The 27,055-nt window shown below is 44.5% G+C and overlaps 1 long non-coding RNA gene across 1 annotated transcript; it reads right to left on the bottom strand.

The window, feature by feature from the left end:
* Positions 1 to 4,948: 4,948 nt before the first annotated feature.
* Positions 4,949 to 25,839, bottom strand: LOC142899688 (uncharacterized). The gene is made up of 2 exons (XR_012928800.1): positions 25,708 to 25,839; positions 4,949 to 8,727 (listed from the first exon to the last, which is right to left on the bottom strand). It is a non-coding gene; the product is annotated as an uncharacterized LOC142899688 (long non-coding RNA).
* Between the last annotated feature and the right edge of the window lie 1,216 nt (positions 25,840 to 27,055).

Below are 27,055 nucleotides of genomic sequence, written 5' to 3'. Positions count from 1 at the left end.
GGACTGCTGTTGAAATGTGATATTTTTACTTATGCGCAAGTCGGAAGAGCTGAAATTCATCCTGTAAGAGCATCCCACTGAGATTTTAATCCTTTATTCACATTCTTGGAAACCCAGTGGCTCTCTATATGAGCAGAGGTGTGAAAAGTATTCTCATTCTGTACTTAAGTTAAAGTACAGATGTATAAGAGATACTACAATTACAGATTCAACTCCTTTACTCAAGAAAAGTAAGAAAGTACAGACTCTGAAATATATTTAAGTAAAAAGTATTTTGTTGGCCATTAATGAAACAATACTTAAGCTGATCATTTTTAGAAAAGTAAAAAGCTGTGACAGAATAATCTGAAGCGAACTGACCAGAGCTCTTGATGAGCATGTAGATCATTTTTAGCAGCTTTGCAACTCTCAATACGTTATACTTTTATCCGTCATATTCATGACCGTTATTAGATGCTTACACTTTTAATGACAATAACCAATGTTATTTATTACATTTTGATTTTTCTCCGTATACTGAAAACATACTGAACAGTGACCACAAAAGCCAAGGTTTTCTAACACAATCTCCTGCTAAAATATCATCCACTTTTATATTGAACTGCACAACAACATAGTTTAAATAGCTCCACTTCAACAACTGTTGCTGCAATAACTGTAATATTAAGTGAATTATTTTTAACAGAAATTGTTTTTAAATACTTTAATAGTTTTAAACACAAAAATTAAGAATGTTTATTTTTTTTCCAATGTAAGCAGTAGAAAGTACAGATCTTTGTACGCAAATGTAGGAAGTTAAAGTAAAATCGTCAGAAAAATAAATTCTCAAGTAAAGAAATCTATAGTACAGGAATTAATGAAGTATTTATACTTTGCTACTTCCCACTTCTGTCTAAGAGTTAAAAAGCAGTTGGTTTCACTCCAGGCAGATAAAATTTCCCACCGTTTTTTGCACTAAGAGGCACATTTGTGTTTTATGACTTCAGAGTGCTCACCCAGGGAACCTTTCCGGAGAATACTGACTCCTTTTTGTTTTGTTTTTTGCCCAGAGCCGTTAACGTGCAACCTCCCTTTGTCACGTGTGACAGCGGAACAAGCATTCGGCGCTTGAGGGGACGATCCCGATCAACAGGTTGAGCGGCGGAGCGTGCCAAGGACCTGGCGAGAGCTGCACTTCTCCTTCTCTATTTGCATCTGAAACATCATCTCCCTCCCTGGGACCGCACTAATGCAAAGCCAGAGAGACTCAGAGGTCTGACACATGACTCACGATGCCTTCATGCATTTTGAATATCAAAACCAGCAACAACGCTGTGATGCAGATGAAGAAGGAGTTCACGGTGCGACTGTTAGTCCAGCTCCAGGGTCGGTTCCGGGGACCAGTTTTTCCCATTTTGGCCAGACCAACCAAACTTGGTTATGTCTCTGGCTGGGGAGGTGGGGCTCAGGGGTGCGGGGGGGTTGGGGGGGGGCGAGAGTCGGGGTTCCTGCATGGGAGGAGGCAGTGAGCAAGGTCAAGGGAACTGTGCACACATTTTCAAGTGGAAGCACGCTGCGTTCATCTGAGGATTGTTTGTTGCTGTTGTTTTGTCGTTGTTGTTGTTGTTGTTGTTTTCAAATTTAAGGTTTAATTGTTGTTTTATTTGGAAAACAACATTTCTTTTAATCCCTTAAGTCAGTCTACTGATTTTATTTGTTTGTTTTTAAACAAGTCCGGCGGCTGTTGAGAGTGGGTGTGGAACACTGATCAGCCACACGCACTCACACACGCACGCACGCACACACGCATGTGAGTATTATGACAAGAAGAGATGGTATTGTAATATTTGAATATTCTCTGTTGTATATCCCAATATTGAGCTTAGTTTGTGTAAACTTGTGTCTCAATTCCATGTGTGTGTGTGTGTGTGTGTGTGCGTGTGTGTGTGCGAGAGAGAGAGAGAGAGACAGACAGAGAGGGAGAGAGAAAAAAAACTTTTACAAAGAAAAATAATTCATTGAACTGAAACAGTTCAATGGCAGTTGTCAAAATAGGTCCTGGATGCCATACAACCACTTGTGATTTGAAAAGCATGATAGAAAATATAGGAAACATCTCAAACCTCCTATAAATGTTTTTTAAATGAAGGAATATTTAGACCTTTGAGAATTGGGCACCCTACGCCTGAACATGAATGTGCAAAACATAACTTGTAAATGCAAGGAAGGGTCATGGGATTCAACCCATCAAATCAAAGATTTGTTGTAAAACAAGGCCATCGTTTAAAGTAAAAATACGTCAATAAAAGCAAGTGGAGAGGTATGTAAATGTGTACAGTGATGTAATGATGTGGGTTTCTAACCAGCGTTGGCCCTAGTCAAAGAAAAAAAAAAATAAAAAAAAATCACTTATTCAAAAGTTAAAATCCAAAGTGGAACCAGCGGCAGCAGCGCCGAGTTCCACTTTGTGGAAAAGAGGAATTTTGGAAAGCGTTTCAACTGAGGCTCCGTGTTTAGTCTGTGAAATTGTGTTTCACATTCTTCTCAGTGCGTCTTCTATTCTACTTTTAGACGGCTGCTGCCGCTCACGACCAGCGAGCCGACGCTCTGAGAGATGAGAGCTTCCCCCCCGCCGCTGACAATACGGCACCAAGGGACTGTTCCCAACGCTGAAGTCAGGGCCAGTTCCTCCCACCCGTCCTCCTTCCCTCCCTCCCTCCCTCCCCCCTTTTATCCCTCCTTAATGCGTCCCCCGCGTGCTGAAGGTGTGGAGCAGCCAACATTGTTCACCGAGCGCGCCGCATGCTAACTAACAGCTGTGTGTCTTTCCCAAATGCTAAACACAAGTTGCTGCAGGAGTTGCAAAAAAAGTGGAAAGCATTTGATTGGTTAACAGTGTGTGTGTGTGTGTGTGTGTGTGTGTGTGTGTGTGTGTGTGTGTGTGTGTGACAAAGTTTTTGACTGGCGGGCCACATTGAGTTCTAAAATTTGTCAGAGGCCGGGGGGAGAGGAGATGGATGGAATCTTTTGGTTACCCACCTCATAGGAGAAAAAAATATATCATGGGATATGCCGAAAACATGTGCGTTAATGTCAATTGAAAATGAAAAAAAGTGTTACAACAAACTATCAATCTGTAAAAAATGGATGAAATACAGCCATTTTATTTATGGCTTACTATGAATCTAATCTCTTAAAGTTCGGCAAGCCCAATTAAAAAGTTAACCGGCCACATATGGCATGGTAGTTTGCCCATGCCTGGTCTAAACTAAACCAAAACCAACAACACAACAAAAAGTCATCGAATTTCCGAGCATTTCGAACTTCCTTCAACTTAATCAACTGGAAGTAGCAAACAGGTAAGTGGAGCTAGCAAGCTAGCTGACTAGCTCCGCATTCCATCATTTCAAATTGTGATGGAACTATGTGAGGGGGGGGGGGTGCGTTCCATCTCTCCAGTGTCTGTACATTATCTGGCAGAAGCGCTGCAGGAAACAAATGAGGCACGGCCGCGTGCTTTGCGAACCCTGGTCGGCTTTGGCCGGACGGAGCGAGCTTAGCGGGCAAGCGGGCGGCTCCTCTGACGGAGCTCCAGGGTTTGTCTTGCAGGCGTGAATTTGGCCGCATGGCGCGTGTCCGCGATCAGGGCGCGTCTCCGGGCCTCACACTCTTTCACCGGCGGTGAAGAGAACCCCCAAAGTCTCGCATTGATTTGGCTAAGTAGAGTATTTTTGCGGGGAAGTGACCCCTCCCTTGTCTTTAAGATATACTCCCTCCTCCTCCTTTTCAGACAATGTGAATGGGATCTATGTCCTTTTGGTTAGGTCTGTCTTGTCATTTAATTATCTTATTTTATTGTTTTCTGTTTATATTTTTGTCAGTGCATTAATGCATTATATTTTTTCACCTTTTAAATAAACAAATAAATAAATAACTGGATTAACCCACCCACACCCCCCCTCCTCCCGCTAAGATATGTCATGGGCTTTTACAAGGTTCCATTATAATTGGGTCAAAATGTTTCATATCAAACTAACATGCTGCTCCTAAGTGGATCAATTTCCACTCGGGCCCGTTCCCTTCAGCCAGAGTCTCCATTGACATTTCCAGGCACTTTTGACTGCTTCGCTCCGTTCACAGCAGTTAATAATTTGGCAAAATGTATTTGAAGGAATTTTGTGGGTTTGACAAACTGCGGCCTCAAAAAAAAACCTCAGAGCAGATTCTTCAGACGAGAATAGCACCAACACAAACCAGACAGTGCACCCAAAGCTGTGAACGTCGTTCTAAGTGCAGTGGATCTCAAAGTTAAAGAGGTTCAGTGGAAAGAAGGACGACACTTAGAAACTCACCTTGTAATCCTCTTGGCTGTTGTTTTACAAGGACAAAAGACGCTGAAGGTCTCTGTATCACATTGTTTATGACTGGTTCTATCGTCTGTCTTCTGTCTGTGTGTGTGTGTGTGTGTGTGTGTGTGTGTGTGTGTGTGTGTGTGTGTGTGTGTGTGTATTGTGCTTTTACTCCCTAAATATGCAATAAAAAATCGAGAACACTGAAGCACAGTTTGTTGTTAACAGACGGCCTAAAGCTTCAGTTGCTCTCCACTTAAATAAATGACTGATACTTCTTCCTTTGTTTGGTTTTAAATATATATATATACATATATATATATGTATATATACATAAATACATAATATACAGAGCACAACTGTTAGAGCAAAACTAGTTTAAGGAAAAACAACAACTGAACATCTTTGGATTTATTATGACAAAATGAAATATATATAAATATTCAAATCAAAATATATGAAATACTCACACAAGTCATTTTTATGTGACTTATTGGTTTACAAAAAGGGGGTTGTTGTTTTGTTTTTGTTTTTTAATACATTTGCACTTAGGTTATATTGGGTACAATATTGCAATCAATAATATTTTTTTCCTACAAAATAATTTATATCCACAGCATTGAAAGTTTTAACATACTAGTCTTTATTTATAATTTTGAGAGGAAAAGAAACATTTACATTTAAAAACTTTACAAAAGGCTATAAAACACTTTACAGAGGTTTTTTTCATTAGACAGCCGGAACCATCGTCAATAAGAAAGCCGGTCTGTTGTTTGACGTTCCGGCCGTCGACTGTCTTGATCCACCGTTTGATTCTTCAAATGCACGATTCGCCACGGACACATTTGTGTCGTTGTTCCGTTCAAAGCTCCTCTCATCTGATTTATTACGCAGCCATCAACACTCACGCTTACACAATTGATCCTTTTCATGACTCCACAGCATATAAAGTCAGTAACCTTGTGTTAGCGAACACTCCTCTTATTTCAAGAGTCCGGCCGGGAGGGGGGCATTCCCTCTCACTGACGCTTCCTGGTCATGGGACAGCAGGGTTTTACACACACACACACACACACACACACACACACACAAACACACACTGGAGACTTGTGTTCGAACATGTTTCTGCTCGGTTTCGTTTACCACCTCAGTTACATTTTTCCATCCCTGTTACAGCCACCAGCCAAATCAGAGCGGGAACATTGGAAGGACATTAAGTAGTAAAAGTTAACTGCCCTCACCTTCGCTTTTCATTGGTCGCCGTTTCGGCGATTTCTGAAAAAGATACCTTCTTGGACCGAGTGGCTTTCATGGCCATTTTAATGCCGACCAAAGCATTTTAACTACCGGCACATAAAACTTACGAGGCCACATTAGCCTAAACGGTTCGTCCGTAAGTACAGAGCCGCACACTTCGTGAGCGGTTTTCAAGAGTAAAGCATCGGCGCTGCTGGAGATCAGAGATGTGGAGATGAGAGGCCAAGAGATAAGACAGGATGCATCTCCAGTCAAAGCGAATGCATTCAAGTCAGTAAGACTCAGTTTATTTTAGGCCTTCAGGGTAGACAGGCCCCATGGCTGAGACTTTCACGGGGTGAACAAACATTCAAAAGTCTCATTCTTGCACAACTTTATAAAAAAATCTTTAAAACAGAAAAAAGTGTTTCACTCCTCCTCCACCAATTAAAGGAAACTTCCTTAGGCTAAGCAGCCGATTTATTGATGCCGGCAAACTTTTATGATCTTTGAACCACGAGACGAGGCGTAGCGAACGGGATGGAGACCTCATGACTGCCGAGGGGCAGGGACACACTGTCTGGCCCGCCAGCTCTCTTCCACTGTGGGACGCTTTGTCCGATAAGAGGTCATGCACCGCACTCGATTTAAGTCATGTGCTCCTCATTGCGTGTCGAGCGACACAAGAAAACAAGGACGCGTTTGCTGGCGTTTGTTTGAGGGGCAGACAAAGTGACATCCGTGGCCGAGGACATTTTGTTTTCCCTTTACTCCGAAGAAAATTATAATTACGCTTTAATTGATATCCCATTCATTCTCTTTCCCTCTGCCTCTATTTACTATACAAGCTAAAATTTCCAAAGTCTGGAAGCATATGATGGAATTGCAGACAACTGCCACATCCCAGTGAGTGGGTGTACCCGGCCCAGGTCGGGGCTTTTTAGTACTTTCAAGACCTTAACTCTGCTCTCAGGGACTCTTATTCCACACCCACGCCTCGTTCTGTTCAACTCACATGGACATTCCAAGTCTAATGTAGACACAGGCGCTACAGCCGCTCTCGCACACAATGTTAAAGCCGATACGAGGCGAGCAAACAAGGCCAGCAGACTATTGCTGTCCAGAAATTACAGGGGGGAAAAGACAAATATTGTAAAAAAAAAAACAAAAGGTTTGCAAAGAAAGTGAAACGTGTTTTTCGACAAGCAGTTTTTTGTTTGACTGGCACAGGTTCACACTGGTACACAGGTAGAACGTCTCTGATGATAACTGACAGCGTGCTATCGTCAAAAAGCTGAAGACGGAGTCACCACTTCGTTGAAAGCTTCTATTTGTTTAGTTAGGTGTTAAGTCTTAGGTGTACGGGGTCTCAGGAGCACTCGCTAAAGGGGGCGACCATAAAACTGGGACTTTAAGTACCTGCAGTTTTGAGAACATTCAAGTTGGCTTTATTTTTTGAGGGAAAAAAAAGCAGATTATTTCCAAAAAAAACAAAAACCTGATGTTTAGTGAGTGATTTTAGTCAAATTGTTTGCTAATAACGTTGACAGAATCAAATTGTGCTTCGGAAGTGGCGGGCGAGGGGGGTGGGGGAATTGACATTTGTCCATGTGGTCACTTCCTCATTGGAACTTCGCCCTGTGGTAATATAGCGTTTACAATACAATTCATTTTCTCCACTAAATACTGCTCTCGGGCTGTAAACAGAGGCGGCGCAAATGTAACCACAGTAACCTTTTAGTTTCTCACTTTGTGTCAGCTGAGAAAACAGCCCTCTGTGTCCCGGCACTAATTCCTCTTAAAAGGATAAAATGTACTTGTGAGGGCAGGACACCACAAAATTTACCCAAAGGAAAACATGTAACTGTTAAACAATGTAAACATGAAAATAGCCATAGTTGAGTTGACAGAGCAGACACAAACACAGTGCGGAGATTTCATCTGTGTACATGTCATCACATAGGAATGGAACATTGCTTTGCTTACGTTGGCTGGTTTCCATTAAAAAAAAAAAAAAAAGACTCTAGCGCGCACATACACACACACACACACACACACACACACACACACACACACACACACACACACACACTCAAAATGGAATCTAAATGAACGGCTGGTTGCAGATCTATTTCCGCAGAGTGGAGAGCGCAGAGTGGTTCACGTAAACACCAATCACAACTTCCTTTGACACATGTATATGTGTTGTCACATTACGGTAGCACTCCCTCACAAACAGGCAGACACATGCGGCCAGTTAAGCCCAATAACAGCAAGCACACTCATTTACACTTTGATTGTTTACCCAGACGGATCAATGTGGCTGATTCGGCAGCTGCCCGACCTTGACCCGAGAGTCGTCCAGACAGATGGAGCTCCTGTAAGAGAAGCAGCATCACTTAAATTTGCAAAAATATGTTGGGGGAGGAGGGGCTGGCTTTGCTTGCAAGTTGTGTGTTCAGAGGCCTTTTTTGGGGAGGAGTTTGTGCCTTTATGCCTGTTTGCTTACTATACACCACCAGTCAAAGCTTTGGACACACCTGTTGTTCTTTATCTTTACTACTTCCTACACTGTAGACACACACTGAAGACATCGTATAACATATAATATATGACCAAGATATGTGGACTAATGTGGCAAGAGAAAAAAAATGTGAAATATCTAAATATCTTATGTTATTTAAATTTTACATGAAGGGTGGCTATTCTAGATCATCTAAAATATAAAACTTATCGAGTTATTTCACACTGTTTTGTTTAATACATATTTCATATGTGTTCATTCATAGTTTTGATGCCTTGAGTGACACACGTGTGTGTGTGTGTGTGTGTGTGTGTGTGTGTGTGTGTGTGTAGGTCTTCATTAGCGTGGTTGTGACATGTGTGTGACATGTGTGTGTCACAACCATGGGGATGTAATTCACTCTGACTGCCGCCGAGGCCCCTGGCAGGCGGAACCGTGGGTCTGGCAGGTCTCAGCAAAGCTCTCGAGCGTCTCGGCACCTCGGCTCGACTCCACTGGTGGCAGTGGGCCCATCTCCATGTCAGACTCGAGAGGCGCTCGAGAAAACTCCTCGCGGAGCGGCCTTCGGCACCAAAGACGGGGACAAAGTCATGGTGCGTTTTTACTGGCAGCCGTGATAGCTCCACAAAAGGTTCTGGGCTGAAAAGAGAAGCAACAGATATTTATGCCAGTCTATTTGCACGTTGTTCGCCATTTCCATATAATGCATTGTTAGCGGGGCGGGGGGGGTGCACTGCACTGTCAAAACGATGCTGCAGCACTGCCAGGTCTACCTTTCCTCACTGAGGTTATTCTTAACTCTTGAATCAGCCTCTATCACTGACTCCCTAATGGTTTTCAAGCAGCAAATGCATCACATTTCCCAAACCACATGCACTGAGTGTTAATTTATAATGTCATAGCTTACAGGAATAGTCCTGCGCTTCAGCCAACAAATTTGTGGGCTATTTGACCTGGACTGAGGACTCATGGAAAACCCAGCAAGAAAAATCGTTGTAGAATGTTGGACTTTTTCTATCACTGCACAAACCTGAATGAAACCTCCATTAAAGGACACAATTTAGCAAACTTCAGCAACTCAGATATGTCACTAAATAACAAAAATAGAATACATTATCATTTTGCTCTCTAAAAAAAACACCTTCATATATGAACCTGCATTGTTCAAATGTTTATCCTGCATTCAGTCTGTGATATTCTTATAAGTGTATGTGCATCAAACCATATTATAAAAAGCCCTACTTGCCACATAAAACAAATAATTATTCATCATCACAATAACAACAAGAGAAAAACTCTGGCAGATGGTACAAAGTCTATACCAAAGTAAAGCAATAACTGGCCAAATATGTGTGTTGTTTGAAAGGGAAGCCTAAAGTAAAGAGACTGGGTTCACATCAATGATCTGATTTGTTAAAGTTGCGGCAGATCTGATATGTAGCGGTGAGCCATGAGTTAGAGCCGATGCGTGCATGCAAAGTTCATGTAGAAAAGTAGTGCGAGTACATTTAGACCGACAAAGCAATACAAACAGTCGTGCGACAGACATGAGGCCATTACAGTAGAGGTTGCCCATTGCAGCTGGATGTGATCACGCTTTCTCTGCTGTAAGAATATATATGCGGCTGCATTCTCGACTCATCACTGAATGAATGACTGGTCGAAGCCACACACACAAAGAACTACAATAATCCAGTCAAGATGTTCAACATTCAGGGGTCTCACCCCCTAAGTCACAATGATTGGGATGGCCCTTAAATCTTGGCTTTCGGTCTTTGCTAAAAGAAATGGGGCTAAACTACAGAGGAAATCTGTCTGTCAAATGAGACGACACACACTGAGTACAAGTGGAAAAAACAGAGGAGAGTTTCAACAAAGAAAGAACACTGAAAGTGAAGAGAACAGTGGGGCAACAGGGACACAGGTTTGAGTGCTTGGCAGATCAGTCAACTCAATGACAACACTTCTTTTCAGTTAACACAGTTTAGCCACATACATGTTTTGGACTGTGCTGCACAGACTGTAGTAAAGCCTGATTTGGAACAGAATGACAAACTGACAAAGGGGAAGATCATTTGAAGAGACTGAGGTGAGGCCAAGAACCGTGCCCTGGGGGACGCCGCAAGTTAGCATGCTAATCTTTGAGGAACAACTTCCTATATGGATGGGGAAACTCCAATCTGTCACAAAAGACCGGAACCACTTCAATGTACGAATTTTAATTTTTAAACTTAAACCAGCAAATGGCATTTAATGGGGGAAAAAACCCTTGACAAAACAGTTGCTTCAACCAGTGTTTTTCAACCACTGTGCCGCAGCACACTAGCGTACCGTGAGATAATGTCAGGTGTGCAGTGAAAACTGTTCAGTTTCATTTAATTGTTCTAAAACGAAATAATAACTTTCCACTGTCAACTGATGGTGCTTTAAAAGCTTATGTAAGCTGGTTTTCCTCCGTCAATTTCGCCCAGGCTTCACACTGCTGGACTATTAATAAATTAAGGGACTATAATGTCGTTATTAGGCTAAATTAGTGACATTTTATAATAGTTTTGGTTGGTGGTGTGCCATGGGATATTATCAACGTAAAAAATGTGCGGCAGCTCAAAAAAGATTAAAACACACAGGTTTACACTATCAATAGCCCCAGTTATGCAGATGCCGATCAGCCAAAGACCTCCGTAGCTGGGTCGAGAGCACTTCCTCTAGGATGTAACATGAGAGAGCCTGTCCAGACAACAGAAGCATGTTAAATGTAACTGTAACACAACCAGACACAAGAAAGGTATTTCTGAGGATGAGGTATTTGCCTGATCTGCCAATTTTATCTTAAGACGCAAGCGAGGGGCAGGGGTGCGCTGCTTTTGCAGATGCTTTATTCAGCACACGCTGGGCACTGCGCAAAGGAAAGAAGAAGGAATAGAAGAACTAGATACACGTTTCAAACACGAGGCCGGCGGGCCAAATACGGCCTGCCGTGTCATTTTATGTGGCCTGCGAGAGCTTAAAAGGCGCATTAGGTGTCTTAAAATAAAAAGTCTACGCTGGGCTAAAGTGCACATTGAAAAGCAACTTACATTCCCACAATGGATATTCACTTTTATGACCCACAGAGTGACAACCACTAGATTCCTGGCTTTTAACAAGTGGAGTTGAGAAATACCCACAAAAATCCCAAAAGATCTCCACAAAGAGAAAAAAAATGTTGCAGAATGAAGGAATTATGTAATTAAAGTTTTGCAAAAGGGTCAAATTATCAGATCTTTGATGATGTTTGGCGTTTACTGAAAACATTTGATGTTCGATCGATGTAGCATTGTGGGTGTCTTCTCTACAAAGTGTAAAGAGTTTATATTATATAAACAGAACTGTGAGCATTTTGTAGATTTTTGCAAAGATGCAAATTCACATACAATGCTGGCAACTTGAATGGATAATAATCCAACGTGGAGACAGTTCTTTTACAGACTTAAGTAGTGATTCCATTTGAACAGTGTGACAGTCACAGCCGACCTTTCGAGGGCAACTGTAATGTTGACGTTGGCCCTCGGTCAGAGTGAGTTTTCCACCCCTGACCTGGGTGAAATGAAGACGGGAAGACACGTATAGCCACTGAGAAGACTGTGTGGGGGGGAAGGTAAAGTGGGGGTGAGCGGGATGGAGAAGTGGGGAGCAGAGAGGAGCCTGGTGCAGAGTGAGAGAGAGAGAGAGAGAGAGAGAGGTTACGGCCTGGGCTCTGACCCAGATTTTAAATATGGTCTGTGACAACCTGATCTGTCTGAGCTGCTGTGTGGTCTTTCTTTCTTTCCATCTGTGACCAGTTGCAGCTCGTGTCTCTCCTTTCAGCGCCCTACCAGACAGAGCACCTTCACTTAACGCTCTACCAGACCGATCGTTAATCCCGAGTCTCGTCTTAATTCTCCACTCCGGTCAGTTCGACACATCCGTCTATTAAGACGTGAAACAGAGGCATCGATACGTAAGGAAAAAAAATGCACTCATATGCGTTGCAACTTAAAGGCAGCCAGTTTGAACAGATGGGAATAGAGATTTTGGTTTTCATGCTCATGGACATATTTCTGCGACTCCAAGAAGAAGGAAGGTGACCCCTGCACGTGCTGCTGAAACAGCCGTGGGTGAAAGCGAAGCTTTGGCAGCGGCCCGCTCGCATTCATCTTTCGCTGTTGCTGTTTGAGTTGGCAACGGCAATAAGAGGATTAAACAAAGCCAATTTTGTTAGAAAGATTATTAATGTTGTTAGTGTTGGGCAGCGTTGGTGCGATTTTCCTTCCCTCAACACCAAGTATTGATAGGCATCGTGGTTGAGTTCCCCATCATAAACCTGCTGCTATTATTGTTCACCAGGTAGGAGCAGAGGCCACGGCGACGTGCAAAATTCTCCACCTAATAAGCGGCCCGAGTGGGTAAACATAGTCACACGCTAACGCCTCCCGTGATATGTGTTGAGATTGTTGGGGGTTAGGTGACACATACTGAAAAGGCTTTGACCTAAATTAAGCCCACGGCTTCATTAAATACATCCTCCCCTCCTGCTTGGAGGGAGATTTATGTGTTTCTCAAAGGACAGGTACACGTAAACAAGTCCGCCACTAACTTTTGTCGCATGAGTTCTGTAGTCCTGTCACGTTTTTTTTTTTTATTATTTTACTCTCAGACATTGACGATTCCTAACCGTGAGCATGACTTCATTTTTTTTTTGTAGAAAACTAAAAATATCTTGATAAAATGTAAGCAAGCCATCAGATCACTTGTACACAGTCCACACATTGCACTGTATAGATTCTATAGAGTAAGTGATTACAGGCCCAGATATCCATGGCTATGGGCCTAAAGACACACACATGTGTGCACGCATGTACAGTAGGTAAGAGAAGTGAAGGCGGCAGATTTGAAGCTTGATGGGGTGTCCAGAGTTCAGAGCAGGGCTCTTTTTGGAAACAACATTGATCTGTATTGTAAAAGCTTTCACAGGACCGCCGCACTGGACCAACATAAGTCAAGTCAAGTTCTATCAATATGTTGCTAGGCCACCAAAACATCAGAAGCTTTTTTTTCTGTCTCAAGTCTGCAAGGAGGCGTCAGCTTCAAAAAACACATGTGGATTCTATTCTTCCGTTCTATATTTACGCACTCGCAGCTAAAACACCCCCCCGTCACCTGGAACTGAACGCTGTACAGCTGCTACCCTACCTTTTCATAATAGTAGGAAGGGATGTGTGTGTGGGGGGGTCTGACTACTTGTTTCCATATGCTCAGTGGGAGCAGCAGAGATTTAGCATTGCTTGCATACAGTCAGTGCACGAGCGTTGAGGTGGGAGCAGAAGAGGGCCGAGAGGCCTGGAGGGAGGAGCGCTCTGCACCACTCTGCTCCAGCTCCACTTGCACCGGCAACCCCGAGGCTGTAAATCTAAAAGTACACCATTCCATACTTTAAAAAAATAAAAAAAAAAGGGAGGGGGGGGTCCAGGACTGTACTTATGACTGTCAAGGGGTGATTAGGTGGTTCGCTATCAAGCTGTTTTTATGAAAACGACAACTTCCACCTTTCACTCCCACGTAAACAGACAAAATAAAACCCACCTCCTGTTAATCTCAGTAGAAGGACTACAGATGCTTGCGCAGCCACGAGGGAATGGAAAACAGTTTCTAACGGCTTTTGATAAATGGCGAAGCTGCTGTCTTTTTTTTGAAGAGGAATTGCTGATTTGTTTTTTTGGGGTTTTTTTTTTTTGTTTTTCGGGTGCCACTCAGAATGAAAGTGAAGTCTCGCTTTGTGGGTGCAGATCATTTGCATTAATAAAATGTGTGAAACTACAAACACAAATTTTTTTTCTAACTGACACAATTACAAATGTCAATGCCATGTTCACAGACACACCAAATTTGGCAATTGCATCGTCTTGACGTCTGGTTCGCTGAGCAGCACGGCGCAGCTGTCGTGGGAATGTCATTTTGCTTGCAGTCAATATTCTTACTTCTGTTTTTCATCTGCACCCACTCTTGAGTATTCTATTTGACACGTGCCAAAAATGGATTGGCGTGGAGAGCCATCTTGCAAGTATCACCAGCATGATATCATCAATATCACAGAAAAAAAACTGAACATAGACGTCACTTATTGTACTCACTTCCTGATCTTTGTTTCCTTCCTGTGACCAAATACTGTACAAGTCTCCAGAAAACAGCACATTTTGCCCTCTGTTTGCAGCCTCCTGGAAAACCACTCTCTATCAGCTTAAAACTGACAGGCTGATATACCTTCCACATTTGCTATATGGAGCTTTGGTCACTTCTAGGTCACTAACTGACTATGGAAACACCAGCAAAGCAGAGTTTTCTACACTGTAATAACACTTTTCATTTCTGTCACTCATTTTAAGGCGTCCTGTTAATGTGAGAAATGGATGAAATGCAGGGCGCCTTTCACTAACAGCCAACCACAATGGCACAATGAAACTTGGTCAATGATCATAAATATGGTTTTAATTTACAGCTAAGTTTCTGAGACCTTCTTGCTTAAACTTTTAACTAGCATTTCCTTTTTGTTTTTACACGCAGTCGCTGGACAGTTGTGTGAAGATATTGGAAATGTGAAAGTCAACAGTAATGTGATAAACTCCTGTTTCACACACTGTGCCAGAGTTTCCTAATATGTTCTAGTTTTACAGATTAAGTGTAGCGGGAAAGAACAACACCATTAACATTTATATCAACAGAGTTCAAATAAATCAACAGAAGCAACAAAAGACTTTTATGGCCCCTTTCTTGCTTATTCTCCAGAAATTAAATACTTTTAAAAAATGATGAGAGGTTTTAAAAGAGTGAAATAACACACTGGGATTAGATGTGGGTATGTGTTCCATGAAGCATGTAAATGGCCTATAGATGTTCCTGCTGGTGCTTCATATATGTGTGGCAGGACCAGACTTTAGACAGAGAATCATGGCAATATTAACCCAAACCAACAGCTGTGGGCTGTTTGCAAGGAGAAGTATCCTCATTTTATTTTCTGAGGCAAACGGTGTGGCATCTGGAACAACTGACTGTTCTTCAAAGGCTGACTCAGCCGTCAGCCGGCTCTCACATTGCCAGCGTGCACTAATGCATTCAAGTCGAATAAGTCGTAGGTACTATTCAACATCCTGCATGTCATTTTCTACATCTCAGCCTGCTCAAATAAAGAATGTTTCAGGTTGTAAGGACCAAGTGGTTTTATCAGGATACGAAGGGAAGGTTGCGATTCAAGTTGGTCAGTTTAAACAGCGAATAACTAAAAATGAAAATCTTGTTTTACAAGAGAAAACTGCACACTTGGTTCAGAATTATCAGTGAAATCTGGGGTATTTTCATTCCATTTTAAACTAGACAATATTGTTTTGTTTTGAATGAAATGCTTAAAAAACGGTTTGAAGTGACACAACAAGATTCTGGTCGATCAATTCGTTCCCCGGACACACAGGCCATTCTCCCTTTCTAAGAGTTATTAAATAACACTAAGCTGATACGTACCTAATATCTTAAACAAAATAACATCTCGCTTTTAAGGGAGATAAGACGTCAGCGAGTTCAGCAATCAAACCTTTGACTTGACTGAAAATTTTAACTAAATTCAGTTAAAATGCTACTTCAGAGTCACTTCAGACACCTCCACTGCTCAAACCACAAGGATGGGTTCAAACAAAAAACAAGGCAGAATGAAAGAGGAAAAAAACTGTTTGTTGTGGAGTCGCACAAGCACTGCCTTCTTGTTCTTAGCACAAAACGACAGGAAACTTCCCAGAAGGATCTCTTCTACCCTTAACGCACTCCTGAGGCCCACAAAAAATACAAAAAAAACAAATGCCAACCAAAACACAGCCCAGAATCTGACACTTTACACGGCGTGCGCCACAGATGCACTCAATTCATCTACTGTATGTCCACATCAGCTGCAAAGGTTGCGACTGAAAGGAGAGATGCAGTTGCAAATGCAGATCAATACTCTAAGCACCGAAGAGCGTCAAAGGGTCTCAGCGCACACACGCGTCTTTTTGTTTGAAAAATAAATATATATTCAAAAAAAACAACGACCAACTACAAAGACCCAAAACAAAGCAGCCAAGGGATGTTTTCCGAGCGCGTCGAACAACCTGCAGAGCCTCCTCCCCCTTCAGTCATAGAAGGAGGTTTAGGTGAAGATGGGTTTTCCCTTAATTTGTCATTTTCTCAAAGCCAACCTTGGCACGGTCGTCCTCTGGACGGGAGGATATTTGCTTGGCGCAGACGGCGAGAGTTAAACCATGGACAGAAGAGCAGCGTGCGATACGGGGCTCCGTCACGGCCCTGATTAGCTGCTAATGGATCTATTAACGCCTTGTTAGCCGCAGTTGTAGCATTGACGGACGCGGTGTAGGCACAAAATCTGTCCGGCCTACGGAATCTGTCCGGGGTCCGCCATTTCCGGCGATTTCAATCGCGATTTCCGGCAATTTCAATGACGTGGCAATGAACTGTCATTGGCTTAGCGGTGTCTGGAAGGCAACGAGATCTGTTCGGGGCTTCCGCCATTGTCGACGCCGTCGCATACGGCAACTCTATGAGGACAAACTACGAACGAACGATAGTTAGATAGCACATTTTCAAAAATGCATTTACACAAAGCCGTATGAAAACGATGCAGTGTGCCAGGCCTGGTGTGGCGCTGGAAGTTTTCTCCCTGAAGGCGGAAGAAGGAGAAGAACACCTGAAGCACGCCATGTTTACAGAAGCAGCAGCTCGCTAACAACATTAGCGGCACTGAGAACAGAAAAAAGACTGCTCATGAAAAGACGGTGTGGCTGCTTCCAGTTACTGTAGAACACAAAGCCGTAAAAATTCCATGTTAAGGATGACTGGAAGTCGTGCCAGTAAATGTTCGTTATATTATATTATATCATATTTTTGTCATTTAGGTTTCCTGCCTCAATGTCCCAGGCTGCTGAACCAAAAGAAAATCAATAAAAAGTAAAACAAGAGGTTTGCAAAACGCTTTCGATGTGTTTATTTTCATTTTGCACACAATCCACGATCGATCCACGAGCACCGTTTGTTATTATTCACTACTGTTTGCGGTTTGTTGTAGTGGAGATAAATGGAAGACTGCAGGCTGGTCATTAGTAGCAGTAACAAGTCTGTTGCCTGACGCTGTTGTTGTTGTGAGTGGCCATCTGCGACTCGCGGCCGCTCAGGTTTCAAGGCGTGGTGGGCTGTTTAGAGCTGTGACATCAGCATTTCCAATAAAGATGGGTTTCAAGGGCAAGGCGGCCTTTTCAAATGTATCCACCCTGAGGAGCGTTTTCGAAAATGTGCGGTTTCGGTCTGCGCGATTTCAGTGAAAACGCCGTCTTCGTGTAAACGCGAGGCCGAACCGGCTAAATATTTCTGCGTTTTCAGAGAAACCCGTCCTCGTGTCAACGGGGCCTTAGATTTGCCTTCCCAAACAAGTATAAAATAGGCCAACCGCAGTTCGGCGTTTACGCACTCGGCTGTTGCGAAGGAGCAGGTATGACGGAGGACAAAAAAAAAACTTCACAAAGAAGGTTCAACAGTGAAAGAGTCGACGCCGCAGGTTGAGTTGGCAGGTTTCTCCAGCAGTGGGAGTGCTACCTTGGCAAGTGATCCTTCCGCACAAACAAACAAACACACCACTTCTCCTCACCTTTACATACGAGCACATACTACAAAAAAAAAACATGTTTCAAACACCAAAGGTTTCTTTCTAAAAGGCATCTCTGCCTGCGAGCGCACCCAGCTCAACATCAGTGGACACAGTCGAGGGTTTACAGTACGAAGCAGTGCTTCTCAACTGGTGGAGTCTCAGGACCCACATTTTTTTCCTTATCATGAAGTCACAACCCAGAATTATTCCACAAAATTAAAAACGCCCACTTTCTATGGAGTATATATGTATATGTATAGATGTCCATCACAGACACCAGATCAGCAGAGGACCAACTGAATCCCTTTCATACAAAGCGAGGAACCGAGGGAGGAAAAGACTCATAACAGTTGCTTTTGCGCGGCACACGCAGCACCACGGAGGAAAAAGCGTGAATCAACACGATGCTGATGTAAAAGCAAACACAGCCACGAAGGCGTCCCAGGGAAGATAAGGCCAAGGACTCGACTGAAGGAAATACCAGGAGATGTCAAGAATGTTGTTTATCTTTGAGCAGGTTTGACATTTTGTGTTTAAAAAAATGTAAAAAGCAAACTGTTAAAGATGGGGCTGAAGAGCCAGAGTGTGTGTCACAGGACGGAAGTGAAACCCCCGAGACTGCGGGACTCGTTCCTGACACAAAAACACCTTCTGCAGCTCACACTGAAGCCCAGGAGTCTGAGCATCCAGTCGGCCGAACCCAGAGTGCAGCACAACCTGTTCCAGAGGGATCAAGTGGAATTTCTGAGTTTATGTATTAGCACTGGAATCCACAGGTGGATACCGACCTCAAATCATTTTGTCAGGTGGCTCGCAAAAGACACTTATAAATACAGCAAGATTTATTTTCTTTGCTAAGGCGTAGCTTGAATGGACTGCACCACCGTCTCAATGTTCGTAGCCACTCAGGTGTTTTTGGCGTCGTGTGAAAGCGGTTTGACGGGAAACATCTGTGGCCCCATCAGATGAGAAAACCAATTACTGGTCTGGAAGTAAAAAGTTACTGTTGCATCACACTATGGGAAAAAAATATATATATATATTTTGCTTTCACAGATTACTCAGACAAATTTTATGTAAGCTGTTTCACTGACACATGCAGAATGTTTATGTTCTCACTCCTCACGGAACAATTCACGCTGAACCAAATTCACTGTCAAGTCTCTTTTTTTAACTGTATGGCACTCAAACAGGGTTTCAGTTAGGTTGTTTATGCACGTGTAGGACTAATCTTGGATCATTTCTTAACTTCTCAAATTCATGTAGGTCCTCTTTAGGCGCTAAGCAAATAACTGCATTTGGCACTGAGCTCACATTATGCCTGAACACATCCTGTACAGCCACAAACAAAGAAACTGCTGCTAAGGTGCCACTGTTACTCAACAGGCTTAGCAGACAAACTCACATTTGCCAATTCATGCAACACTTTTGCTTTAAGGCAAAATCTGTCCATTTATAGAAATTCAGAGGTGGGTTAAGTTTGATGTTCTTTTACCACTAATTCAAAACTCTGTTTAACGTTATGAGCAACTTAAGTTCAACATCTTAAATTCACACAACCCATTTTATTTCTCCAAAAACAATCACATGATTTATTTTCTTTTTTACAATTTTAACCCTTGTCAAGACCACCGACCATGGCAGTAGAACGCAGCAGCAGCAGCAGCAGCAGCAGCAGCAGCAGCATCACATTAATCTGGCTTAAGGTATTTTCAAGAACTAGCCATCGCACATGTGCAACACTCGATTACTCTCCTCTCTGTTTATTCTACTCATACCAAAAGCCCGCAGTCACTGGATGATTGGCTAAAAGCAGGTCAAGAGAGTTCATTCTCCTGTTTTTTTTAAAGGGAGCGCAGAAAGGATCCAAGTAAGTCTGCTCGAGTCTATCGAGCCCCCACGCACCCACTCACCCCCAAACCTCCCCACTGCTTTTGTCTGCCGTGTTTGCTGTGGGTTGGAGGGGAGCCGAGGTGCTGAAAAACCCACACGATGCTAACGCTGCTGTAGTGCAAAGGGGCTCGACCAATCAGGAGGGCGTGTCCCCATCACCTGTTCAGTCATGCTGCCGCGGTTCACCGAGTGACTTTTTGCTGCGTAAGCACTTCTAAAACAAAACAATGGAAAATGTGGCCGCGCAATACAGCTCAGTCCCATGTAGCCACATGGTCAAGCTACAAGCTAACAGCGCTAACGCTACTCTAATGCTAGCCTTCTTTGTTTCATCACTGCACCGGGGTAACTTCGTCATCCGCCTTCATAGGGGCCGTTTTGTGAGAACTGAGCCACTGCTCTTTCAATGTCCCCTATTGCAGCTAACTGGCAACCAGTAAATCAATCAGCCGCTGTGGGCTAAACACGGGGAATAATTGCTTTACACGAAAAATCCAAATCCAATCTTGTCTCGAGGTTTTGTTAACTACTTTATTTGTCATTACAATAAGCTCCAATTGCTGATGAATTCCCACTAATAAACAAAGATAAAACATATACAGCGATCTTCATTGAGCAAAGCACCGACTCTCACCCCACATCAAGCCATCAGAGGTGCACAGGTGAGTGCCATTGCATAACCTTGCCGCTACACCCCGCAGTGACACACCTCCTACCAGTGTCAAATCTAAACATTCTATACTTTCTATTTTATACTATTCTATACTTCTATACATCCCCTTTATTTTTTAAAACTGCATTACCGGTCTGCCAGTTTCTGCTTCAAAACAAAACCTCCCTGTTCAATTTTTTTGAGGTTTGACAGTGTTGCCTAATTCCAGGCGAGGAGGGCACACGGACCTGTAGCGACTTGCAACGTTTAAGAAACTCCCAATATAAAGCAGACAGGCAGGTGAGATGAAAGACTCAATATTCTCCCTCCTCCTCGATATTCTCGTTAGCTCTCGCTAAAAACCAGGAGAACAGATCCACTGGGCCAAACTCAATATGTTCTCCCGCATGCAGCAAAGGTAAAACTCTTATCATTCATTCATTCATCTTCTATACCCGCTTATTCCAATTCAGGGTCACGGGGGTCTGCTGGAGCCTATCCCAGCTGTCTTAGGGCGAAGGCAGGGTGACACCCTGGACAAGTCGCCAGTTCATCGCAGGGCCACATAGAGACAAACAACCATTCACACTCACATGCACACCTACGGACAATTTAGAATGTTCAATTGACCGCATGTTTTATTTTGGAGTGTGGGAGGAAGCCGGAGAACCCGGAGAGAACCAACGCAGACACAGGGAGAACATGCAAACTCCACACAGAAAGGTCCCAGGCCCGGAATCGAACCCACGACCTTCTTGCTGTGAGGCGGCAGCACTGACCACTGCGCCACCGTGTCGCCGTGTTGCCAAACTCTTATCAGTCGCAGCTAGAATGGCCCTTCTGTGTTTCCCCCCCATCCCAACAAAATGATGAAATATTGCTGTGATCGGCCACACAGATGTGACTCTGGGCTTTGTGTCGCCCAAAACAGGACCAACCTTCAGCTTTATTAAAAGAGAGGCACCATGTGACTTCACCCCCCCCACCCCACCACCCCGCACTCCTCCTTACCCACCCAACCACCCCCATGGCCATCACTACAGCCCTCTCTCTATTCTCCGGAGCCCCCCCGGGGTGGTGGTGGTGGTGTGGTGGTGGGGGGGGGGCGGGGTCACGGTGGCTGTGCAGTGCATGGCGGCCGTGAGGGGAAGCACGCCGTCAGTCCTGTGATAGCTGCATGAGATTCCACATGCTCTGATGAGTAATTCCTCCCTCCCCCGCTGCCATGTGCTCCGTGGCCCTGAGTCATAGTCCGCACTTTCGCTAACTCCCCTTTTTTTCAGTCTCTCTCTCTCTCTCTCTCTCTCTCTCTCTCTCTCTCTCTCTCTCTCTCCCTCTCTCTCGCTCCTTCTCGGCCAAAACGAAGAGGATTCTTTCTTCCGTCCTTCCTTCCTTCCTTCCCTCAGTGGCGGCGGCCGTCCCAGAGGGGGGAAACTCACTCGACGGAACAACCTCCCTTTCGATGACTCACTCCCGAAACACTGAGAGCTCCTCGGCCACAGCAGCCCACCTCGCCACACCCAGGCAGGCCCTGGAAGTTCTCCTGTCTTGCCCTCAGTGTCCGTCCCGCTGTTTAGCTGCTCCGCCACCACATGCCTGCCTGTTTTCAATCAATCAATCAGTCAATCAAAACTTTATTTGTGTCGCTCCTTTCATGCATTGTCAATGCATCTCAAAGTGCTTCACAGTAAAATAAAAACAGAAATGCGACACGTACTGAAAACCCACCGTTCCCCCACCCAAGCACACACCCAGACCCACGCATCCTCCGCACGCCGACGCATTATCAATGGAACTCATAAGAGCTTCACAGTAAAATAAAAACAGAAATGCAACATGTAATAAAAAATCCACCCTGCCCCCCCACCCCCTTCCTCCAACCAGCCTGCGCTGTGTGTGTGGGTTTGTTTACTTCTGCCTCCGCCGCTCGTCCGATTTCCACTTTTGTCCTTTTTGCAAAGTCACAAACGCGGAGAAGAGAGGAAGGACGCGCACAGACTTCCTGGTCTGCATGCTAAACTAGGGAGGCAGAAGCACAATGACGACGTGGTTCACGAATCCTTCCAGAAGAAGGGAGCGTCGATCGCGTCAGAAAGGGAGGAAGACATTTTTCAAAAAGACACCATCCCTTCTCCATTTCTAACTCGGAGCTAATCTGCATGAGCGCGACGTGTTGAGAGACTTCTAGTGAAGGTTCCACTGGCCACAGTTCAGCTCCCTGTGGGAGCCACATCCTTCTGCCATTCACATGTTCCACAACTTTTAAACACAAGCTGTAAATTGTGCGCTTTGCTCGACAGAAGGGCCAGCCCCCTTCAACGTAACCTCATGCAACCAACACACACATACATGTACCAGGCAGAGCGACAGATCAAGGATAAGCATGGAGATCCAAAGCACTTTTTGAACCATGAGATTTGTTGACCATTGCAAGAGCAATAAGGATTTTTAGGGGCATTATGACTGGGTTAATAAAACACAGCTGCCCCTAAAAGTCCCTCACTTTTCTTGCTGCCTTTTTCTTCCTCTCCTCTCCCTCTCTTCCTCGCTCTCTAATCTTATTCCGTTCCCATTCCTAACTTTTGAGATCAAACTATAAGAGTTGCGATCCGGGGCCGCGCGGTAACTTCGGTGTCTTATTCGAACTGCGACAAAGCGGAGAGGACTCACAGATCCAGAAGTTTAACCTTTTTCGTGGTGGGGGGGGTCAGGCTCAACTGCTGTTTTTATGAATCGTGTATTTATAAACGCAGGGGTTTTATTGCTTTTTTTGGTTGTTTTTTTTTTGTTTTTTGCTGTGACGTTTTTACAGAGGGGATGGTGGGGGAGGGGGTGAAGGAGTTCAGAGCAGAATTCTCGAACGAAAAGGGTTCGAAGGATTTCTCTGGCCATCGTTTTGAACCTTGCGACCCCCCCCGGCAAAGACAACAACACTCCTGTGGAAACGCAGGGAGAGAGTGATATATTTTACGGTCATGTGGGGTGGGGGATGGGGTGGCAAGATGGAACAAATTTGAAACAAAAGGTACAAGCAACACTGCGGGGCGAGTGACAGGAGATCGGTCCGATTGGGCCTTTTAAAACAATGCGAAATGCCACTGAGACAGAGGGAGGGAGGTGTTGGGGGGGCTTGGCAGGCGGTAGCAGCCAGCGCTGTTTAATATCACAACTTTAATCAGCGCACTTGGTGACCATCCCAGAGCTCCCTCGTAGCCACGCAGCTTATTCAAACCAGGCTCATTCCAGCGAAGCCTCCCTTACTAGGCCCTCGGCTCTCATACCCACGCTGCCTCCTGCTCTCCTGCAGCATATATGGAGAGCTTCTGGCTGCAGTGGGGGGGTTGGTTTTTGTTTTTTTCTTCCTATCTCGCTCACTGGGTTTTGTCACTGTGATCGAAAACGGGAGGGATTCAGCATTTATAACTAAGATTAGATTTGAGATTTATTGCCATTTGTGCAAGTTAAAAAGAGGTTAAAACAGGTACACTGGAATTCTTGTGCGTTTCCCCTGAGTCAGTGTAAAGACACTAATAGTCTTTTAAAAAAAACACATAAAGTGCCTGTACGGCAAAGGTAACGGTGCATAAGGCTACACTCCTAAATACATTATGCATATTTACAATAAATAAATGACAAACAAAATAGGGAAAAGGCCATTAATTAAGAGCAAGAAAAGGGTTTGACTGGGAATAGTTAAATAAATATTGAACGAGGTAGTGATAAGCAGTGTTAATGGGGGGAAGATTAATCTGGTTTTTGGTTTTTTTTTAAGAATTTGCTTTGCATATTGGATTTTAGGGTGTCATTTTTGCGACGGTACGGTGATAATGTATGCCGGTCACAAATTAGCAGTGGGCTATCACCTCCAGTCGCAGGGCGTTTTCATTAAAACGTGTCAAGCGTCAAGAACTTTCCTTTCAGAATCTTATTAAGAGCAACGATTAATGGCAGGTTGTGAAAAGCATCGACCTGCTGCGGATCCGCTGGATCCACGGCTCCACAGGGCCGATCCCGCGTCAGTCGCACAAACGGACGGACGGACGGACGGACGGACAGGGCTGATTCATAACTCTTTTAATCGCAGTGGACTTAAGTGTTGAAGCGAGGAAAAAAAAAACCTCCCATGCTTCAGCGAATGTCTTACCTATGTGTCACTTCAGCACAGCGATGCCACCGCCGCCCCTGGCTTTATTAATCGCATAAAGCATCTAGTGTCGGGATGCTAAATTCATTAGCCAGGTATGTGCGGCACGCTGGGGTCGGGACGGATATAGAAACTGGCCTCCAAAACAACTTCTTTCTAGCTCCACATGCGCGTTCCACAATAATCTGGGACGGCCACTTTATGTGTTGTAAAGTTAGATTGCGTCGGAGTCTAAAACTCCTGCTACGGCGCTTCAATTCGGGTCCAACTGCTCACCGAGATTGGAGCAGCAGTGAAGTCAATTGATTGTCATTCATCAGCGGCGTTCTATGGCTTTAGAGTCGAGTTTTTCGTGACGGTTCGCACAAAAGGCCTGAAAATGTTTTAGATCTAGAGTCGTCTGCCAGAATGAGGTCAGCTGAGAAATGTGGAGCCACATTTCTTTCCCTTTTTTGCTTCTTCTTCTTCTGACATGTGAGCATTGTTCATCTCTGTCACATCAGAAAGGAACAACCTCTGCTCTGGTTATCTGGCGGTTCTTTTGGAAGGGGCAGTAATGGTAAAGTTAGAACGAATCGGCCAATCTGGGGCGAGCAGGAACATTTGAATAGAGGAAATTGTTTTTTATCTTTTTTTTTATTATTCATTGAGATGGTACAATAAAATAGAGCTTTAGTGAATTTGCATTTTGTAACAAGAGGTCTGTAGGGAGCTTATTGTTTTATAGCTGCTATTATATGTCTCCAAAATTGTTTAGAGCTCACATTACACATCTGCATTACATCACATGACTAAGAGATTCGTTCGCAGGGCCCGTAAGCGAGACCTAATCTCAAAGGTTCAGCCCTTCACTGACTGTTTTTGCAGAGACCGCCTACCGGTGTCCTCCCATCTGTTCCCTATATTCTATACGTTATTAGCATGTAGCAGAAGCACACCTTTGTTTCTTTTTTTATATATACATATATGTATATATAAGACGCAGGGTCACGTGAGACAGAAACTGGGACTTTGTAGGCCAGTTGAACAAATTTAGGACTCACCTTGCCCGCAAAGACCCAGCTTCTGACACACATCATCATCACCATCACCATCACCATCATCATCATCATCATCATCATCATCATCAAAAGCAGCCCCCCAATCACCTGGAATCTAAAAGCTACATTCACATCACTGTTTGAATTCCAAGAGGAGAAGGGTGATAAATGTTAGAACCGTGCCGGTACATACCCGCTCATCCGCTGATTGCCGGGTGTCTGGAGAGGGCTGAGCGATGCTGTCTGCTTATTGTTACCTGCGCGCCAGGCAGGTGTCAGCATCCCTGTAACTATACGGGGACTTCGCAGGAGACACACACACACACGCGCGCGCGCGCACGGAAAAAATGAGAAGGGAAAAACTGTCTGCTGGCCGAGCAGATCACGCCTGAGAAGAAGAAGCTGAAGTTCAACTTCTACGCCGTCGATCCTTCAGCAGCAGCGGCAGCAGCACCGCCGCCGCCCCATGCTCACATCTGATCACTCGATGTTGCGCGCATCCCAAATTTAGAAAGATTATAATTTTGGGAGGAGGAGGGTGTGTGTGTGTGAGAGAGAGAGAGAGAGAGAGAGAGAGAGAGAGAGAGAGAGAGAGAGAGAAAGCGTGTGTGTGTGTGTGTGTGTGTGTGTGTGTGTGTGTGTGTGTGTGTGTGTGTGTGTGTCTGCGTGTGGACCCACCTCTCCACCCCCGGCAAAAATTACCCCCCACCCTCTGTCCAGAGAGTCCTGTGTCGGTCTTCTCACCATCTCGCCCTCCTCCTACCCTCTCTCTCTCTCTCTCTCTCTCTCTCACACACACACACACACACACACACACACACACACACACACACTGCCTCTGCGGTGCGGTTCCCACCACCGTGGGATTCCCGGTGTGCTCCCGCCAGTCACTCACTGTCAATATTCTTTCCAGGGGGAGAGAGCGAGAGAGAGAACCGGGGTGGTGGGTGGAGAGGTGGGGTGGGCGACAAGGAACGCATGCTGGGCGGTGATGATGTGCGGGGTATTCCTGTGCACAAGAACGAGCAAAAAATTATCTATTTAAAAAATAAAAAAAAAAAAACAAGAAAAAAAAAAACGGAAAATGACGTGGTTGCAGCGAACCTCGTGCTGGCCTGCCGGCCCGCGCCCCCACCCCCCTCCTCCACCAAAAATGGACCGGTGCTCAGTGGTAACCTGGTTTATTTTCAGTGCGTCACGGGGTTCGTCCCCCCAGTTTAAATGCCCCCCCTATTCCTCCCACCCCTCCGCGTTAAGGTGGGAGAGGAGGTGGGGGGTGGGGAGGGTAGCGGCGTGGCTCCCCCCCCCCCCTCCCAACCACCTCTCTTTGCAAAAATATTGCCACCCAAAAAAAACCACACAAACAATTTTTAAAAAGGAGAGATTGAAAAGGAGAAAATGTCCGAGGACTTGCTGCTGCTGCTGCTGCTGCTGCTGCTGTGTTGGAGAAAAGTCCGAGCGTGTGCGTTCGCCTTTAAGTGGACAACAAAATTCCAGCGTTACAGTGTCGGCTCGCCCGTCCGCCCGTCCGCCCGTCCGCT

This window comes from Nelusetta ayraudi, unplaced genomic scaffold, assembly GCF_046127955.1.
Source record: "Nelusetta ayraudi isolate G7.1 ecotype Tasmania unplaced genomic scaffold, CSIRO-AGI_Nayr_v1 ptg000004l, whole genome shotgun sequence".
Classification (NCBI taxonomy): domain Eukaryota; kingdom Metazoa; phylum Chordata; class Actinopteri; order Tetraodontiformes; family Monacanthidae; genus Nelusetta; species Nelusetta ayraudi.
The sequence above is the reverse complement of the archived record's forward strand: the minus strand, read 5'-3'. Positions and strand labels throughout refer to the sequence as shown.